The sequence below is a fragment of the Haliotis cracherodii genome, unplaced genomic scaffold (genome assembly GCF_022045235.1).
Source record: "Haliotis cracherodii isolate W230 unplaced genomic scaffold, xgHalCrac1.p SCAF_21, whole genome shotgun sequence".
Taxonomy (NCBI): domain Eukaryota; kingdom Metazoa; phylum Mollusca; class Gastropoda; order Lepetellida; family Haliotidae; genus Haliotis; species Haliotis cracherodii.
Genome location: NW_027266277.1, coordinates 152837 through 164487, shown reverse-complemented (window position 1 = coordinate 164487; position 11651 = coordinate 152837). Strand labels below are relative to the sequence as shown.

The 11651-nt window shown below is 43.0% G+C and overlaps 1 pseudogene; it reads right to left on the bottom strand.

Annotated features, from left to right (window-relative positions):
• Nucleotides 1–4357: 4357 nt before the first annotated feature.
• Nucleotides 4358–11651, bottom strand: part of LOC139470699 (uncharacterized) — a 113853-nt pseudogene continuing 106559 nt past the window's right edge.

The window sequence follows — 11651 nt, the reverse complement described above, 5'->3', positions numbered from 1 at the left end:
ACCACAGGAAACCTTGGTTTAATTACCAACTTGATTTACGGCTCAGCTGTATCAGAATGTGACCTAAGGGGACATGTTTTCTTTCCTTGTCACTGACGTCAGTCATGAAAGAAAACGACCAACGCCGGCTAGGAGGTACTCTAAGAATTTCCTTTGATGATATTTTTTTTTTATTTGTTGACAACTTAAAATAGACGCTTGAAAATGAATTTTATTTCCATTTCGACACGACCCAAATGTTTGGGAAATTATCATGTGATGAAAAAGTCTGAATAGCGTGTTCTTTCTAAATGGTTAACAAATATATTTCTTCTATACCGACACTGAAAGGAAAAGGATAAATTATCAACAGTTTGAGATTTGATAGAGTCTTGTTTCAGAAACATCTTTTCATCGCATTGCACACTATCTCAGGCGCATCAATAATGATATCGGGAGGGAAACATGGGAGATCTAGCTCTTATGACTGGCTTTCTTGTGAAGCCTGGTTTCCACAGACTCCGCTTAACCTATGCCCTTACAATCCATTGTGTCGTACGCTTTAAATCCAGATGCATTGTTTGAGTGAGTGAGTTAGGATTAACGCCGATTTGAACAGTATTACAGTTATATCACTGTGTCAGCTTGATGTGGGAGGAAAGCCGAAGTGATGTAAGTCTCAGACTTGTCCAGAGTGGGGGCACAGGTATGGTGCTTGCAAACCTAGAAACATAATCGGGGCGAACCGGGATTCGAACCCACAATAGGGACGCAACTCGAAATGCGACGCCTTAGACGACCGAGCCACCCGTACCTCCACTCTAGACGTACAGCGGACTTGGTCGCCATTGTTGTTTAAACGTGGAGATACTGGGGACGAGGAAACGCCAGAAACACCAATGGCTGCTGACCACGGATCTCGTGGACCTGTCCTTGAAGCGGCGGTAAAATAACAACAGGCAGCTCTCCTCCGTTTCGGCTTGATTTCGTTTGTTGGTTTAACGCCGCACCCAGCAATATTCAAGCTATATGGTGGTCTGTAAATAACCGGGTCTGGACCAGACATTCCAGTGATTGACATCATGACCATCGATCTACGCCATTGGGATACGATTACATGCATCAACCAGTCAGCGAGTCTGACCACCCGATCCCGTTAGTCGCCTCTTTCGACAAGCATAGTCGCCTTTTACGGCAGGCATTGGTTGCTGAAGACCTTTTCTGACTCGGATCTTAACGGGTTGTTTCACCTTGATAGTCCAGTCAGATCATTCTGAGCCAAGACCAAGACCAAATTTCCAAAATAATAATAATTAATGAAATTAAAGAGAAATAATTTCTTAATAACCAATTAATAGTGAAGAAAAATGTAAATGGTGGATCATTGAATATTTGACTTAAAATATAATTCGCAAGTCAGTGAAAAATTACGTCCCGAAAAGTCTGCGGTGCACGTCAAGGGAGGCAACTCATGGAAATGACGACGAGAGCACGCTAATGAGTCAACCGACAAGCAAGTGTTTCACATGTGGACCAGGATTATTATTAAATCCAAAATGTTCAGGTGAAGACTTGTTTGACGCAGTCAAACATGCAGCTATATATCCCAAACACCTTCATTAAAATAACGTAATCTGCTGATTGTTTGTGACTATTGTTATTTTGAGTGTTTGTGAGTCAATGCATTGATCTCTGTCTGGAATACACTTGATGGCATGGCGATGATGGACATTCAGTGAGAACACATCAACGATTGGAATTAATGCACGGCAATCACACGAAGACAGTGTAAACGCCTGCGATGAAGGGAAGGAATTTAATTTTGATTTATTGAAAGGTTTTAGAACAACCCTATAGTGAACAAGGCCATGTCATTACATTCGGATCGATAATTGCATTAAACTTTTTTGTGACGTTTATTTTTTCGTTTATTGAAAGGTTTCAGAACAACCCTATAGAGAACAAGGCCTTGTCATTACATTCGGATCGATAATTGCATTAAACTTTTTTGTGACGTTTATTTTTTCGTTTATTGAAAGGTTTCAGAACAACCCTATTGAGAACAAGGCCTTGTCATTACATTCGGATCGATAATGGCATTAAACTTTTTTGTGACGTTTATTTTAAACAACTGCATGTATAGGAATGGCAGGATGGGTGTTGGGAGGTTTGGACACAATCCATCAGTCAGGCTGTAAACTGTTACGTGTTTGACAGTTAAATAAAACAATAAATGAAAAATAAAACAAATTTCAAAGTCACAACCATTTTAAATTATTGATTGTAGCCTTTTTCTTTTGTTGTTTGTTTGTTGTTTAACGCCGCATTCCGCAATATTTCAGCTCTAGGACGGCGGTCTGTAAATAATCGAGTCCGATCATGAGCATCGATCCATGCAGTTGGGATAAGGTGACATGCATCAACCAAGTCAGCAAGTCTGACACCCGATCCCGTAATATAGTCGCCTCTTAGGGAAAGCATGGGTTGCTGAAGACCTATTCTAACCTGGATCTTCACGGGTCTGTCACCTTTGTCCCAAATCATCTCGGTGTTCACAAATATGTAACTGTATCACCAGATATCAACCTCTTGGTCAGAGTCGCCTCTTAAGACAAGCATGGAGAGAAACGAATCATCACATTTCATTGGCTGACACGTGATATCCACTCTGCGCATGTTTGAGAAATCAGAGGTGAGGTGAGGTGAGGTGAGGTGAGGTGAGGTGAAATGGGGTTTAACGTCGCGTCCAAGATTATTGCACTTATATAGCGACGTGCATGTACGTGTGTGTGTGTTTGTGGCTGCTTGTACTAGTCCGCACTGATGCCGATTTATAGTACTAGCTCACTGAGATACCATGCCGCAGTTTAACATGAATACCCCACTCAGACACAGTATACTGACTCTGAGCCGACCAGTTCTTGTTTTATTCCCTGATTTTCGAGTGTCAGGCAAGGAACCAGGTACAATCTATTTACGTCTTTCAGGTATAACGCGGCCAGTGTATCGAACCACTGACCTTTGATCCTTCGGGCAGGCGACGTATCCACTCGACCACGGAGACGGTCGTATTTGGTATGGTTTGACATAGCAGTGTATATGGTATTGCTGGACAAATAATATGTAACGCTTAATCACCATTCGAACCCACAATTTCTGGACTGCCCAAGGGACGCAACTCTGCACAGCGAATCGCGGCGCCTTAGACGACTGGGCCACCCGTGCCCCCACAGTGTATAGGATGTGTCATGACACATTACAATTATGTGTCATAATATGAGGTGAGGTGAGGTGAGGTGAGGTGAAATGGGTTTTAACGTCGCGTCACAAATATAGCGACGTGCATGGGTGTGTGTGGCTGCTTGTACTAGTCCTGACTGATGCCGATTTATAGTGCTAGCTCGCTGAGATACCATGCTGCAGTTTAACATGAATACCCACTCAGACACAGTATACTGACTCTGAGCTGACCAATCCTTATTTAACCCCTTTTATACCGCGCGCAAGACAGCATAACATGAAATTGTAAAATACAACAATTTGCAAGTGAATACAATACATTTTCACCTTGTTTGGAAGACATTTTCACGGGAAAACGATCTGAGCAGACGAGCAGACGACGCACCAAGGGACGTAACTCCAATTTCTTACCACCCGAGCTGATATCGACCGCTCATTCAAAATGCATCGACACTCCCAGCAGCGGGTGTAATTCGGGACTAGGTATTACAACACTTTGAAATGACCGTCACACAAATTACTCATCATGATTTAAGAGGCTATAAATAAAAGCGACAAAACACATTTCATATGCATCAAAATGCATCAACAAGTCATCCACATCCACCGGGGCTGTAATACGGGTCTGGCCATTACAGCACTGTGATATGACCTTCTCTATGTTGGCTCTTTCACACATGCAAAACGCATATATGAAGCCACGCCATGCTACACAGAACACGTATTATCGTGAGGCAAATAAACTGACAAAACCCTTTCTATATTCATAAGAAATCTCTGCCAATAGCAGAGTCGATTGTACGATTCAGACTATATCACAAGCAGGTGTTTATGGATCACTGTCAGACAGTGATGATTCAACGTTTTCGCGAAAAAGGTAAACCAATTGCCCCGCCGGTGACAACCGTCACGAACACATGCAAAGGCAAGTCAAGTGTTCACCTAAATAATAGGCAATTGCATCGGACATCATTGTAAGAATTGGACAGAAGCTGAAGTTGGCCTCATGAGTATGCCACTTGTGTCTACTTCATTTGATTGTCCGCAGCAATGTGTGTAATTTTAAAGTATTTTTTAAAACTTTATTACATCTTTTTATAAAATATGTATAAAGAAAAACACACGACAACACCATTCATTAGGAGTAGGTGAATAATCATTTATTTTACATGGTAAGGAAATATCAAGAACAGGCATCCGGAAACCAAAAATACAGATTAATATGAACAAACGGTGTTGAGCAAACGGCGGAAGACAGAGAAACGTGCAACAAAACGCGGTCTCTATTCGGGTACTTTCGGGTGTGTCGGGGAGTTCGTTTGTCGACAGGTACACATGTGTTCGGATTTGGCTTCACCCGGTTTATACCCCGTGTCTGTTAGTCCACACTACCCGTTACTGTATGTATGTGTACACCTGTGTATGTGACGTGTATGGTGTAGAATACACCCCTTGTGTGGAGTTACTTTATGTGTGTGTACACCTGTGTATGTGTGACGTGTATGGTGTAGAATACACCCCTTGTGTGGAGTTACTGTATGTGTGTGTACATCTGTGTATGTGTGACGTGTATGGTGTAGAATACACCCATTGTGTGGAGTTACTGTATGTGTGTGTACATCTGTGTATGTATGACGTGTATGGTGTAGAATACACCCATTGTGTGGAGTTACTGTATGTGTGTGTGTACACCTGTGTATGTGACGTGTATGGTGTAGAATACACCCCTTGTGTGGAGTTACTGTATGTGTGTGTATACCTGTGTATGTGTGACGTGTATGGTGTAGAATACACCCCTTGTGTGGAGTTACTGTATGTGTGTGTACACCTGTGTATGTGTGACGTGTATGGTGTAGAATACACCCATTGTGTGGAGTTACTGTATGTGTGTGTGTACACCTGTGTATGTGACGTGTATGGTGTAGAATACACCCCTTGTGTGGAGTTACTGTATGTGTGTGTACACCTGTGTGTGTGTGACGTGTATGGTGTAGAATACACCCCTTGTGTGGAGTTACTGTATGTGTGTGTACACCTGTGTATGTGTGACGTGTATGGTGTAGAGTACACCCCTTGTGTGGAGTTACGGTACACCCCTAATGTTTATGTACGCGTACCATCTGTGTGTGTCTGGAGTTAAAATACACCCCTAATGTATCTACAAGAGTACACCCCTTGTGTGGAGTTACTGTACCCCCCTAATGTTTGTGTACGCGTACCATCTATGTGTGTCTAGAGTTGAAATACACCCCTTGTGTTAGTCTGTATCCCAGACCTCAGAGAATAAATTTTAATAGTCCAACTGAAGTCTAGAATGATTTGGCTTCACCCCGTTTATACCCCGTGTCTGTTAGTCCACACTACCCGTTACTGTATGTATGTGTACACCTGTGTGTGTGACGTGTATTGTGTAGAGTACACCCCTAACGTATCTACAGGAGTACACCCCTTGTGTGGAGTTACTGTACCCCCCTAATGTTTATGTACGCGTACCATCTATGTGTGTCTGGAGTTAAAATACACCCCATGTTTTAGTCTGTATCCCAGACCTCAGGGAATAAATTTTAAAAGTCCAACTCAAGTCTAGAATGATCGAGATGTCCTCAGCTCTGAAATTAAGGATTGTTCACGGCTCCTTTTAAATTTTATGGTTTTTATTGTGCAGATATTTATTTTTAATCAGGATAACTTTATTTCTGGGACTTAATGCCAGTCTACCCTTTTGTGTTCACTGTGCGTAATACACACCCGTAATGTGTCAACACGTGTATAATTGATGCGTTTCTGTCTGCCATATCACCCGTAATGAGTAACGAGAACACCCCTCGTGTCTGTTTTGTGTGTCTGAATGTGGCTCTGCGTGTGTGCGTGTGCGTGTGCGTGTGTCCCTATGTGTGTGCGTGCGTTAAGGTCATCTTCACACATGAAGGTCATGAAATGTAATTACGCCTCAGAAAAAATGGAAGGAATAAACAGCAAAAAGTTGAAAAACGGAGTCATTTGGCCTTAGAACTATAATTTGTCTATGACCCAGCAGCAAAGAATGCACGAGATGCAAATAGTCATGCTGACGATAATAACGTCACATAGTCGGAAAATGGTCCTGAAATCCTTTGATCCTAGTATGATATGGATTCATTACCCTGTACCTTGATTATCCCCTTTTCTGCTTTCCTGGTAACACCTGAGACAACTGGCCAGTGGTATTATAGCGTGTCTGCTTAATGAGGGAGGGAAACCCGAAATGATGCAGGTCTAAGACGTTAACCAGTTCGGTGACACCCACGGGTATGGTGCTGACAAAGCTAGAAACATAATCGGGTCGAACCGGGATTCGAACCCATAAGCATTGGTTTCCGGTGTGCCCAAGGGACGCAACCCTGCTCAGCTAATTGCGGCGCCTTAAACGACTGGCCATCCGCGTCTCTTGTTTCATATGAGCATTTTAAGCACAGAATGGACACGGATGTCTAAATGAGTACTTCCAAGTAACGTTACACAACTCTTATATATTTTGAAAAAAAGTTAAATTAACGTTTCTCTTGACCTGTCAACATATAGGTGCTTGTCACTCAAGATATTGGACGTTTTAAAAATGCAAAACATCTAACCGCTTTAATTATCAAAACACCAAAACACGTGGTTATGAATAATTGAAACAATGAAAATCAAAACTTGTTCATCTCCTGCACTTAAACAATGCCACAGAGGCATGTTTGTGTGTTTGTTATTTAATCATCCGTAAGTGTCACACAACGGACATTTGGGGAAATCTTGATCGATCTCCCACGTTAAATATCTTCAAGCACAGGACTTTGAAGGTACAGGCTAGTGACTCAGTTCACGGTGGGGAAAAGCGCATTTTGGTCAAGCACAAAAATAGAAAATAAAGTTAAATAGTCGCTGCCGCACAAACGTTCGAAGGCGATGCTGATGGGGGTAGATAACACTCACTCTCCAGTTATTATCGTCCTGGGTATTTCTGATCATGAAGATGAGGAGGTATCTACCGCACTACGTTATAAAAGCAGCCATGTTTCTCATGGTCAAGGAAACAAGGAAGCAATGTGTGCTGAACGCGAGGACTTGAAAAATGCTACGTGTTCGTTACGGCATATAGAAAAGGTATAAACGATCATGCTGTTACCTGATCTCGAGGTCACCACAAGAAACTGTTATAATAGGACAACCCTGGGACTAGACGTTTGAGATATTTGTAGAAAAAGTGAAATGTATAAATTGGAAAAAAATAGTCCATTTCCTCTACACTATGTACACACGGTGCTAAATCCTTGCCTTGCACATAACCGACTCGAGTTATCTCCAAATTTACGCCGCTTTTAGCAATATTCCGGCTATTTGACGCCATAAATGGGCCTCGAAGTTGAATCAGAGTACTGTATGTATTGTTTATTACATGGGAGATATTTCAAATTTTCGAGCTGATGGTGTCAGTTTACGAGTGTCGATTGAATATCGTGGTAACATATATAACACTTCTTCATGTGAATAGATCTGAGATTGATGCCGTTTGAATATCTCACAACATTATGACTGAATATTGCCCCAAAAGAATAGATGCGCTGCAAATAGAGAGCTAAAAAGTAGAAACGATAATTCAAGTTATACAAAATAAATGTCACTGGGACGTGACTATATACAACAAAATGTTTGAGAATATCTGATGACACAGCCCAGAAGATGAACTGAAGCTGCTGGTACGGTTTCAAACTTCAGCATAATAATAATAATAATAATAATAATTGAAGATACAAATAGAAATTGCTTATGTGAATATCGGAACGCATTGTGAAACGCGCATGCACGAGATATGGCGTCTTGGATTTTGATAAAGTTGGATAATTATGCAAATTAAAATAATTCAAGGCCACAACACACTGATTAAGGGGAGGTGGGTAAGTTAGGCTTTACCTCGTCTTGAACAGGATTTAAGGTACATCGCGAGGTCAGATCTCCAATGAATGAGGTCATAGACTTTGCAAATTCGGTGCAAAGGTCAGTCAAGTCCCTTGCGCTGACATATGCGACTTCGGGAACGAAACCCACGACCAGCGGTAGCCGTGTTTGTTTGTTTGTTTGTTTGTTTGTTCGTTTGTTGTTTAACGCCGCACTCAGCAATATTCAAGCTATATGACGGCGGTCTGTAAATAATCGAGTCTGTACCAGGCAATCCAGTGATTAACATTATAAGCATCGATCCACGTAATTGGGATACGATGACATGCATCAACCAAGTCAGTGAGCACCCGGTCCCGTTAGTCGCCTCTTACGGCAAGCATGGGTTGCTGAAGACCTAACTCTCCACCTTGATCTTAACGGGTCTTACCAAGTTTCAGAAGCCCTAGCATCACTTTTGCCTCGTCTTGTGTTGAAATAAAACGGTGCAGTTTAACTCTCGTGTCAACAACACTGACTAGAGTATTATTAAAATAATCACATTCCGTTTGTTTGATTATGCACTTTTCGAGCTTCCATTCAGGGACTACCACTGAACTCGTCTAGGCTGGCGAACTAATCTCATTGTATTCCTATCGCAAACGCCTACTTACTCTGCCGTATAAAAAATGATTACAAAACAGGAACTACATGGACTGAAAAAGGTCCTATCGTAAGCTACAATGGTCAATGACAATGTTAAAAAGTCCAAAGATAACAATAGGTCGTGTGATGAAAGGTGTAAGTATCTACACGATACAGTGTACTCTAGCCCTGGTCGCTTCACCAAGCACCAGAGGAACCACAGCACAAGGACATCACAGTGGCTTTGGAGAACACGGTCGTCACTCCACCTTGAGTATAATTGAAAATAAATATGAAATCTCCTCTTCAGTGGTTGAAAGGCAAAATTCTGGGACACACACCAGTGGGTAATATTCTTTCAAGAAGTCCTATAAAAATGGTTGACCCACACACGATACACGTCACAGCGTCTGTACAGAAGGGATCAACGGGTACAAGGAGTTTATGCATTGGCCCAGTAGACGTGTCTCCTGTTCACGAATATACTCGGTGGACCTGTCTCCTGTTCACGAATATACTCGGTGGACCTGTATCCTGTTCACGAATAAGCCCAGTGGACATGCATCCTGTTCACGAATATACTCGGCGGACATGTATCCTGTTCATGTATAAGCCCAGTCGGCTTGTGTCCTGTTTGCGTATACCCAGAGGACGTGTATCCTGTTCACGAATGTACTCGGTGGACCTGTATCCTGTTTATGTATAAGTCCAGTGGACTTGTATCCTGTTCACGTATAAACCCGTGGACTTGATATCCTGTTCACGTATATGCCCAGTGGGTTTGTATCCTGTTCACGAATAAACTCGGTGGACCTGTATCATGTTCACGTATGTACTGCTCACGTATAAGCCTAAAGGACAGAAAATACTGGTAGTATGCTCTGGTAGTATGCTCTGATATTTCATCCTGGGTCCAAGGTTCAGGAGCCCATGTTGAAAAGGTTACAAGCGCAACATTCGCCACCACTCGCCCCTTTCCGAGACCTCTCGGAATGACCCGAGTTGTTCCGAATGACAAGTCACTGAAATAACCTTTTCCCCAACACAAAACTCCAGACAAAACATGACGTGGCGTGACGTCACATGCTGTTAGACACAACTACTTAACAATTTAACAAAACTAGTCACACGTCCTTTCAAAACATCCTTGTTTGTTCCCGTGATTTCTTATATCATATCTTGCTCCCTGTATTGAACTCTTTTATCTTAAATGATTTCCTATCGTAACGATGACTCGAAATTATTGTTTCTTTCTATGCCTCAAGATTCGCAAAACCATCGATATTTTCAGACAGGAAAAGGATTGTAATATGCAACTGGATTGTCTTGGTCCGATCACGAAACTGTCGAACATATGTTCACACATCATGAGCATTTAATAGGCCTCCAGCCTCAACAAATAGGCAGCGTCCTATCAGACTTGGCGTAATTCTGTCCTCTCAGAGCCGCTGCCTTTCCAACACCACTTGCAACACTTAACTCTCGCCGACTCTCGCACCAACTCGTCCAAGGTCATGCAAATGGCGGCTGCAAAGAAGAAGAAGGCACCTCCCCAGCCAAGGCCGTAGCCGATGCCGTACCGGTGGGAGAGGATGGTATGATCTAGTTCTACTGCCACGGGGAAGATTATCAAGGCGACGCCTGTACTTAAGGCTGAAAGATGAAAGGAATAAAACATGTTTAATTTTGTTTTGTTTATTGTTTAACGCCGCACTCAGCAATATTCCAGCGATATGACGGCAGTCTGTAAATACTCGAGTCTGGACCAGACAATACAGAGATTGACATCATGAGCACCCATCCACGCAACAGGAATACGATGACATGCATCAACCAAGTCAGTCAGCCAGCCTGACCACCCGGTCACGTTTGTCGCCTCTTACGACAAGCATGTGTGGCTGAAGACCTTTATAACCCCGAATCTTCACGAGTACACTCAGTTATTGTTCAGCTATTGACGGCGGACTGTATTTAATTTATCAGCGCCGTCGGAGAATGAGGAGACGAAATCAACCAAGTCCCGGAGTCATACCACTCGATCATTTCAGCCACCTCTTACGACCAGCATAGGTTGCTGGGGCCCTTATCCTAACCCGTGGGTGAGTGAGTGAGTTGTGTGGGTGGGTGAGAGTGACGAGTGGATGAGTGAGTCATATTCAAGTAATATAACGATCATGTCATCGACATGTTGTCACCTTCAGAAAACATCGTGTTTGGTGTTATCCAATACTTGACAGAGCAGTGTGAGTGAGGAAGTGAGTGGGTTGGGTTTAACGCCGCTTTTAACATTATTCCAGTTATATCATCTTAATGTGGCAGGAAAGCCCGAAATGATGCAGGTCTCAGACGTTTACCGCTTCGGTGAAACCCACGAGCACGGGTATGGTGCTGACAAACCTAGAAACATAATCGGGGCGAACCGGGATTCGAACCCACAATCATAGGTTTCTGGCGTGCCCAAGGGACGCAACTCTGCACAGCGAATCGCGGCGCCTTAGACGACTGGGCCACCCGTGCCCCCCAGAGCAGTGTGCTATTAATGTGCGACACAAAGATGCGATAATAGTGTACGGTATTAGTGTGCGGTTCTAATGTGTAGTAGTAATTAGCACGATTGGTGTGTACTACTAAATTGCGGTATTAATGTACGGTACAATCACACACATCTGGAATTTGAATCAATGCCCAATTAAACATGTTGGGTTAGCCTTTAGACTACTTCCCCCACTCACACACACCCCACTCACACACACCACCACCCCCACTCCCAACCACCCGGCTCCGCCCCCCGCCAACACACCCACATCTAAAACCCATCTAACTCGTGTCCAGACCAAGTGTAAATAAATGACGCATCTGTTCACCATGATCTGCACACAGAGACAGCTGTC